Below are 10,619 nucleotides of genomic sequence, written 5' to 3' on the forward strand. Positions count from 1 at the left end.
GGAGATTTTATCAGCTAGTATCCGAGATATTAAAAATCAACAAATCAAGCTACGACGTGGCCGGAGGAGATTTTGTGCAAAACAAATGCTTTCAAGGCGGAGGATAACATTTTCAATTGTTCAGCAGAAAGCTTCTGGGTACCCCAACTTTGAGCAGCTCTCATGGGTTTTCCTAAATATTTTTATGTGTTACAGGACACCTTTATGAACACGTTTGTGAAGAAATTTCTTGGTTAGGAATTTATTCCCAGATTTTTGCAATAATTCCCTCATTAAGATTAATCTTCTCATCTCACTGTGTTTAAGAATAACAGTTATTGGTTTACTTGTTTTGAAGCCTTGAAGATTTCACTTCGCGACACACCTCCAACCCCCCTCCCCTCACGTTTGCACAAAGGAGTTAAGTATAAGCAACAGACCAAATTGGCTCCTCGGCTTGAGCTGCAATCACCTGTGGCCTGCATTGTTGTGTTAGCATGCTAATGTTAGCACTCTTTAGTTAGCTTGTAGTTTCACATAGCATGTAAATTGACACAGAATGAGCGTGATCTAAAAACACTTTGTTGACATTTAAATAATCAGTGAGTATGTTCTTCTTCTCTCTAGTCCAGGCCTGGCCAACCCGCGGCTCTGGAGACGCATGCGGCTCTTTGCCCAGTCTCATGCGGCTCCTCAGTTCATATCAAATTTTATGTGTTCTTTTTTTTTTTTTGCAACGTTATTCCCATCCATTCTGTTTGTGTTAAAAATTGTCCGTGCCCGTCAGTATGAGAGCATGACAGCACGTCTAATTTTGATATAGCCTGAGAGTGCCTGCGAACCAATCAGCTTTGAGGGAGGGAGGGCCTTATTGTTGAGTAAACAATTTGTGTGAAACAAGCCAACAGCAAAACGAAAATATGAAGATGAACACAGGATGTTTTTAACAGAGTAGGAGAGTTTATATTTCTTCTTTCAACGTAATGGCAAGCCATTCTGCCTTATATGCCAGGCGTCATTAGCGCATTTCAAGGCTTCAAATCTTCAGCGTCACTTCAGCTCACTCCATGCTGACATCGACCAGGAATTTCCAAAAGGTACTGAGCTTCGCAAGCACAAGTTAAACAGTTTGAAAAATCAGGCAGAAAAGCAGACACAGTTGTTCCAAGAAATTACAAAGCACTCAGAGATCGTAACGCTTGCATCTTATCAACTGGCTTTGAACATTGCACGAGCTAAAAAGCCATACAATGAAGGGGAGTTCATAAAAAATGCCTAAGTGACGTGGTTGAAATCTTGTCTCCAGAAAACGACAAACTAAAATGAATGATATCAGACGTCCAACTGCCCCGCCACACTGTTGAACACAGAATATCGGACATTAACACTGAATTAGCGTATTTTCCCGCCCTGAAAAAAAGCAAACAGCCAGATATGCAACACTGGTTGAAAACCTTCACGAAAGCTTTGTGACCCGGTTCCGTGATCTACAGCTGAAAAGGCCACAGATTACGTTCCTTGTCGACCCGTTTAATGCAGAGACAGACTGTTTGAAAGCCCTGCTAGTCACAGACGAGGCAGCGGCCGAGTTGGAGATGATCGATCTTTGTGAGGAGGACCAACTGAAACCTGTTCTAAGGGACCATTGAGTTCTGGAAGAGTGTGCCAATGGAAAAATACCCCAATGTCAAACGGGCTGCGCTCAATACTGTCAATGTTTGGGTCAACATACGTCTGCGAGTCTGTGTTTTCTACCCTGAAACACGTGAAATCAAAGCATCGATCTGTTCTGACAGACACACGTGAAAGAATTGCTTCGAGTTGCCACAACGAAATACAAGCCAGATTTGAAGAGGATTGTTCAAGGCAAGGAATGCCAGAAGTCCCACTAAGAAGCAACATGCATAATAAGATAAAAAAAAAAACTTTTCACGCATTTTGTTATTGACGCTATTGTAAATTATTATATTTTTGTTTGTGGACTTGATTGAACTGAGAGTTTGTGTGTGTGAGACAGTGCACACAATGTTCCTTGTTGACAATGACTGGCCTGTGGTCTTAGTTAGTTTTAAGTCCATTTTTGTCAATATCATGTTGGTGTGTGACATTTACAGTAAATGTGGCTGAGCAGAGGTATGTGTCTGTCTGTGTGAGGGTGTGTGTCTGTATGTCTGTGTGAGGGTGTGTCTGTGAGTGTCAAGGCTATTGTTATTATTTTTTACAATAAATCTGTGTGTTTGAGAGAGAAATAGAGAAGAACGAGAGTGAGGCAGAGAGAAAGAGAGGGGAAGGGACAGGGTGATGTTCATGTGTGCCTGTGTGCATGATGTGGCTCTTTGCGAGACAGTAAAAAATGTGGCTCTTAGTCTCTGACTGGTTGGCCACCCCTGCTCTAGTCCTTGACTAAAACAGCTTTTATACACAAGGGGAGGAGCCGGCCGTCCTGTCCATGTTAACACAGCTCTCACAACAACACAGCCAGCGGGACTCGAGCTTCTCCCTCATTGTAGACAGTCAAGACTCAGAGAGACATTTACACTGGATATACTTGATCTCTGATATATTGATGTGTAAAATGTCATACATTCTCCTTTTATGTATACTATGATGATGTTGCAGCTCTGCAGGGTTGTCAAACATATATAAAAAAAAAACATGGCTCACTCGCTAAGTTTTGCCACTGTCCAGTTTTAAGACACCACGATAAAAACAACCCATGATGCCAGCTTTGATGCATCACAAGGCGATATCTAATCTTTCTCATCTTCACGGCGTCTGAAGAAAAACAAAGTGTGAGACGTGTTCCTGTTATTGTTCTTTTCTGTCAGCTGTCGCTCAAGTGAACAAAGACGTTGATTTATTCTCTGCCATCACAAACACTCAAGCTTCTGACTGAACAGAGCTCACGACTGTCAGTTACAGAGAAAACACAGCAGCGTAGTGTGTGTGTTTCCAATTAGCTTTTTCCAGGAAGAAGCAATTGATTTTTTTGATGGTTTTTATGAAACTATCATTTTGTCTTACCAAAACCTTGTTCTGGCAGGCCGTCTAAACGGCAGGCCGTCAACCAGCGATCTTGAGGAGCCTAAGAGAGCTCAAGAGCTCTCAGGAAAGTAGGTGGTTAGTGACTGAGATTTACAGATAGATACATGCAGTAATATGATGTACTGTATATGCACAGAGAGAGAGAGAGAGAGAGAGGAGCTCAAGGTGCCAGTCCCCCCGGTAGTCTAAGCCTATAGCAGCATAACTAAGAGCTGGTCTACACCAGCACTAACTATAAGATTTATCAAAAAGGAAAGTTTTAAGTCTATTCTTAAAAATACAGACTGTGTCTGCCTCCCGGACCACGGCTGGAAGGCGGTTCCAGAGGAGAGGAGCCCGATAACTGAAGGCTTTACCCCCCATAGTACACTTGGAGACTGTAGGTACCACCAGTAGGCCTGCACTCCGGGACCGCAACGCTCTCGAGGGACAGTACGGCACTAGTAGCTCCTTCAGGTAAGATGGTGCCTGGCCATTTAGAGCTTTGTAGGTGAGAAGAAGGATCTTGAATTTTATTCTAGACTGTATAGAGAGCCAGTGCAGAGAAGCCAAGACAGGAGTGATGTGGTCCCATTTCCTGGTTCTGGTCAGTACACGAGCTGCAGCGTTCTGGACCAGTTGAAGAGTCTTTAGAGACTTAGATAACGAAGAGTGTGGAAGCTAAGAACAGCCACGGCAGCAGTGACTCAGTGGTCGAGTCAGTCGTCTTCGATCCCAGCTCCTGCAGTTTCATGTCCGATGTGTCCCTGGGCAAGACACTTAACCCCAAGTTGCTCCTGCTGCTTCCTCTGCAGCGTATGAATGTGTATGAATGAATGAGTTAATACTGATGGTCTCTTTACTCAGCAGCCTCTACCATCAGTGTGTGAATGTGTAGGTGTGACCTACAGAGTAAAAGAGCTTTGAGTAGTCAGAAGACTAGAAAATAAATATACAAACTCAAGTCCATTTACCTTTTATCTCTCCCCACATGGGGTTAGCTGATGATGTCATCTGAGGCTGATGGGATGAAGAAGGTGATTAAACTGTGAAGGCTTGGTGGTGACGGGGAGGTGGAGTGTTGCATGTAAAGAATGACCTGGTAGAAGACAAAGCCAGCAATATGATGATAGGCTAACAATATTCTAAAAGACTAGAAAAGAACTAAACAAGCTCAAGTCCATGTATCATGCTTGAAGAAACTGTTTCAATAAGCTCTGGATCAGGTGTTGTTTATTCTGTAACCACGGTTATCTGTGTCATCTCAAGATATCATAATGATCAACCTCATGTTTAAAAATGTAAATCTCGCGATCAATGGTGGGGTCATTTGGCCATTTTTTTAGACCACAGAGGATTTAAATTGAAAATGTCTGTTCAAGAGGAAGTACACTATTAAACAATGTGACAGACGGGATTGTAACGCTATCATAAATTCCACTGAGCCAGTCTGGGAGAGATAAGATTGGTATCGGCCCTCGTCATGTCACACTGGAAAAACACTCCTGAAAACTTCCTGAAATGTTATAGGTGAGCTGCATATGTGACTTTAGCTGAAAATGTTTCCTACAAGCCCGCTATAGCACATTTTGAAGTTGGAGTGAGAACAAAGGAGGAAATTAACCACAAGAAAGAGAGAGGGGACGATGACATTAAAATCTCATGGTTATCGTTTTAGAAATATTGAAAAAAATGATATAATTTTTAAACCCATCTGGATTTTGAAACCTTGAACAACACCGTATGTAAATCTCACCACCAGGGGGCTCTCAATCATAATCATAATCATTGTAAAAGAGCACGTTGAGGTTGGCGGGGAATCATGGGAGTGATCCTCTCTGCTGCTGAAACAAACCTGAGGAAGAGAATATGTTTACCAACAAGCTAATGTATCCAATTGTAATTTATATGACGTTTTAAACACAGCAGCACATACAAAGCTTTCAGTAGCAGCTCAAGCTTCGTTATGTAGCAGTCTTTGACGTAACATCCGGTGTTTCCACGGCAATGATAATCATGTTGTGTCTGTGATGGAAGCTCTCTCATGGCAGCCGCCACAAAGAACATGTCTTGTTACAACTATAAAACGAAGGATTTCTCCAGCTTACATAACTGTTGGAAAAATTTGAGGTAATGTAAGAACTGAACAACAAAAAGACAACATAGGTTTAGTCATTGTTAATTATTTAGATATTTAAGTGTAAAAATTGGGATAAAATTCGACATATTGTACCTTTAACTGCAAACACTGACAACATTTTCTCCCCCCAATCTCTTCTGTTGAGTTTTTAGAGGGAAATGTCCGGATCAATACTTCCTCATTGAAGGGTTTTACATAGTCTGAGCTACAGTCAAAAACCTTTAGTCCCTATCGGTCGTTAAAACATGTTCCAATAATGTTTAAAATATTCAAACCAAGTCGTATAAATTGAATACCACTATGTAGAGAATCGACTGTTGTCTTTTTATAACAGTAAAATAATTCTGAATTAATTCATTGGACCTTTGTATTTCCAATTGAAGAGCTTTAAATGTATTTCTGAAGTAAACAGGGTAAACGGTCATTTAAAAACTAGCGTATAGGAAATCAAAACTGAGTTGGGATCTCACTTGATTAAAAACTAAAAGCACGGCCATCAGGGTCGTCTGTCAGAAAGGGAGAGGAGAAATGAAAGGAACATGAAATGCTCATCATGAATCAGCATGTTGATGCTTTATGATTATTGTTTGTCCTTCATCAAACCAGGATGTTCACCGAGCTACAAACAGAACAATTAGATAACTAGAGAAAGGTTTTAAATGATGGGCGGAGCAGGAGTCTCATTACACTGAATGCAATCCTTTATTCTTTTACTGCTGAAGGTCACAATTAAAGACTTGATGGGTAAGATCATTCAGGAGACACAAGGAAGAGATTAATTTAGAGAACAAGGAAGTAAGTGTCATACCTACACATTCACACATTGATGGTAGAGGCTGCTGTGTACAGTGACCATCAGTATTAATTCATACACATTGATACGCCGCTGACGACGCAGCGCTAGAAACTTGGGGTTAAGTGTCTTGCCCGGGGACATATCGCACATGTGGCTGCAGGAGCTGGGGATCAAACCCCCGACCTTGACTCTGAGAGCGACGACCAACTCTACCACTGAGCCACAGCCGCCACAGAGTGAATAAGGAGGGTAGTGTTACACACATCACAGAGGTGCACGGCGATGAAACTGTAGCTCTAACCAAAGTTCAGTCAGGGAAACTATATATTCTACATGCTGGTCTTCTAGTTTATTTCCCGTAATCATCACCTGGTCAAACCTTTCCAATACCACTGCTCCACTCCCTCGTTGTTGCTGCTGTCTGTTTCTAAATATGGCTTTGTCTCACACCAGTTCATGCCATCATTACATGCAACCCTCCACCTCCTCGTCACCACCAAATACAGAAGTAATCAATCGTGTCACTGATGGTCTCTGTAGTCTTTTCTTGTAGACATATCCCCTGTAGATGTGCATCTATCTAATAATCAATACTTGTATTGTGTGTGCATAAGTACTCATATGTTACTCAGTAAACTCTATGTCTTTATAAACTTCACATAAAAGTGCAGAGTGAATCAGTGTGTACTGCACATTATAGACAAGAAACATAATCCACTAAGGCCAAGAAATGTACAATACACATATGCTAAAACTAAAGCACTGAGGCCAAGATGACAGCAGCTCGGCCTGCAAAGTCCCTGCTCTGAAAAGGACGAGTACAAGAAGCATATGAGGACAGCTCTACTGGAAAGTACCAAGGACAGGTCATAACAAGTGCACATGTACAGAAAACGACTGACGGACTCCTTTATGGCTGATGAAAAAAATAGATAGTGATAGATTGACACCTTCAACCACCAATAAAAATCACGCTGAAGCAACAGATGATGGAAAAGTGTTTAAAAAGGGATGTTCCTGATGATTGTGTTAGTTCTTCTGCAGGAAAACTCAAGGCTTTTTTTTCTGTAATGGATGAATAAAGGCTGATTGTTCTCAGATTTCGCTGTCTCTGGGTCCTGACTTTGAGGAACACTCTGCACACTCTGAAGACTTTGTTTCTACATAGGTGATAAATCAGATAGAAACCAAGGGTTGTAGTTATATTTAGGGTCAAAGCTTAGGCTATTTCTGGCCCAGGCCTGGGTGCGGATCCCTTCAAATTCGACACAACATCTCCTTTGCGTTAATGTTAATTTCCCTCCTCGCAGCAGCTTTAAATCTTAGGTTATAATCTAGATGAACACAGAGAAGAGTGATTGCATCATGCCCAAACTTTCACAAGAGAAGCTTAATACCAGGACTTATGAGTCACTACTGACTGGAAGGATGAAGTTAATGATACCCATGATTTCATCATCGTCTTCAATAACATGTGTAACAGTACCGTATTGTCAAAGATACCAGGTGTGAAAATATTATTAAGATCACTGTCATGATGACTGTTTACTTTGTGATGTTTATACAGTAATGGACTTGAGCTCGTATATTACTTTTCTAGTCTTCTGACAACTCAAAGCTCTTTCACACCACAGGTCACACCTACACATTCACACACTGATGGTAGAGACTGCTCTGTAAAGAGTAACTAATCCATTCATACACAAGTGTTTTGTAGACCTTTGTTAGGGTTAGGGCTCATGTGGAGGGAACTGCGGGAATGTGGGGTCCCCGGGCCCTGAATGTCCAAAGTGAGAGCTCAACCGCATTCTCTGCACGAAGTCATACACAGCTGTGGCTTAGTTGGTAGAGTTGTCACCTCTCAACCAGAAGGTTGAGGGTTCAATCCCCAGCAGAGCAACATGTCCAGTGTGTCCTTGGGCAAGACACTTAACCCTGAATTGCTCCTGCTGCTTTGGTGGTGGTGTATGAATGGATTAGTTACTCCTGATAGATCATCATGGGTGTGTGTGACATGTGGTGTAAAAGCGCCTTGAGTAGTTGGAAGACTAGAAAAGTGCTATATAAGCTCAAGTCTGTTTACCATTTACATGTTCCTGGTGCATGTTGGACTCCACTAGAGCTGTCCCATCTCTGCAGATGATGTTGTTTTGTTGGCTTCTTCAGGCTGGGACCTTCTTCAGGCTGGGACCTTCAGCAGGCGGTTTGTAGCGGAGGGTGAAGCGGTGGGAATGCAGCACAGCACCTCCAAATCCGAGGCCGTGGTTCCCTGCTGGAAAACGTTGGACTGCTCCCTCCAGGTGGAGAGTGAGTCTCTGCCTTAAGCGAAGGAGATCAAGTATCTCAGGGTCTTGTTCATGTGGGAGGGTAATATGGATCGTGAGATTGACAGGCAGATTAGTGCGGCGGCCTCAGTGTTGCGGGCGCTGTGTCGGACTGTGGTGGTGAAGAAGGAGCTGAGTCTGAAGGCAAAGCTTTAGATTTATTAGTCCTTCTACATTCCAACCCTCACCTGTGGTTATGAGCTGTGGGTAGTGACCGAAATGATACGATTGTGGGTACAAGCGGTCGAAACAATGTCTTTCACTCTACACTACACAGTATACGTTTAAACTGCACAATGTCTGACAGCTTTTCAACAACCTACCAGAACAGCTCATTAAACACTTTGGTTTCCTTTAAATGTTGTTGTTCCTTTTCTCAGCACACGGAAGACATGAGTAAGAGCGCAAAAGAGCTAAGAACAATACCAACATAGATGTGAGAAAACCACAGGGAAGTGGTTGAAACCTTCTCAAAATATGTTCTCTATGTTTGATATAAACTTTACTGGTCTACTTTCACATGACACAAACAGCAAACATCACAGGCTGTGCTTCATTTGAGCACTTGTTTTATTTGGAAACAGCACATATGGTCATTGGTGAGTGCAGAAAGTAACAGGTGAGTTGCGCAGGCGGCGTAGGCGACAGCTGGGGAAGTCTCGAGTCTTGGTTCCACTCGGGGGAGTAAGATGTGCAACCCTTTTTTTCCACTCTGCTCGCTACTCACCTTTCAGTTCTGAGGTTGTTCAGCTCCGCTCAGGAAGACTTGTTTCCGTTTTGCTCAAAACAAACTCTCACCTCACCTCCACGCATGAAAACAAACGTGTATTGTCGGGAAATTCAAAATATTGACTCTCTCGTTCATGGAATTATGGAGGTGTGTGTGTTAAGTCGCACAAGACTTCAGGGCTTCATCATTCTCTTCACAGACTGATTAAAAAAGAGCTTTTCAAACACAATGTTGATATCATGTAGCCAAATCAGTGTTTGTGCTAATGTTGCGTATTAAAGAAATAATGTCCTCATTCACAAACCTACGACCTACAAACCTACGAATATTCTCTGATGCTCCGCTGACATCGTTTTCAGCACTCAGTCAGGCATCTCCATAACCTTAATTTTTGCAACCAGCATGTGATTCTGTTTGACTGCAGGGCCCTGCACTCACTCAACAGGCTTTGACCACGGTGAACGATTCAGTCATTTAAGAAAACGTTGATGAATCTGATGGAGAAATCTTCTTAGAAATATTTTGGTGAATGAGGCCCAATGTCATCAATGCATGCTAAACTTACATACCGTAAAACCTATTAAACAAGCCGTATGTTTTTCTTCTGGATAGATGTCTTAGCTCATCTTTAGATTTTCTGCCAGGCTGCATTGTTTTGATCTGCACATTATTTTAACATGAAAATCAGTGGCAACCTGTGGTGTTGAAAAATATCCATTAATCCATTAATATTCACAGTCTATGGTTTTAATGGAATCCATCGAACAGATTTCATCAACTTTCACTGTGGAACACAAACTTTAAATTGTTCATGACAACTTCTTAAACAAAAAAAGAAAGAACAAAAAATGGATTTTAAGTAATTGTCAGTAAACGATTAATCTAATCTAAGAACCAATTAAAATACAGATTGTTGGTAATGTTGGATGTCTGTTAAAAATAGCTTCATTCCTGAAATCAGTAATCAACAGTTTACGAGGGAACATCCATTATGACCCTGCTGTAAATCTCACTATCAAAACAAGGACTGTAAGATAAAGATGAAAGCTCATGTGAACTGCAGCGTGCCTCCTTATGTGTTTGCAGTAACAGATGTCAGACGTCACTTACGCTTTGTCCATTAACATTTAGTTATGCTGTTTGCCTATGAAGTCGATTAAAGGAATAATGGCCTCATTAGATACTATACTGATATAGCTGTCAGTATACAGCCTTCCCCCTGAAGTCTTCTTTGTTGTTGATTTGCACACGTCCCTCACAGTGTAACGTTTCCCCAGTCATAGCAGTGTTTAAAGAGATGAGACATTACGTTTTTTGGGCCTGATTCCCCCCTTAAGACCAAAGTCAGCAAAGGCCCGATTATCTTGCCAGTCTCCTGTGGTGTCAAAGAGTGAAAGCAGCATTTGACATAACCATCACACACACACACACACACACACACACACACACACACACACACACACACACACACACACACACACACACACACACACACACACACACACACACACACACACACACACACACACACACACACACACACACACACACACACACACACACACACACACACACACACACACACACACACACACACACACACACACACACACACACACACACACA

This window comes from Labrus bergylta, chromosome 15 (assembly GCF_963930695.1).
Source record: "Labrus bergylta chromosome 15, fLabBer1.1, whole genome shotgun sequence".
NCBI classification, from domain to species: domain Eukaryota; kingdom Metazoa; phylum Chordata; class Actinopteri; order Labriformes; family Labridae; genus Labrus; species Labrus bergylta.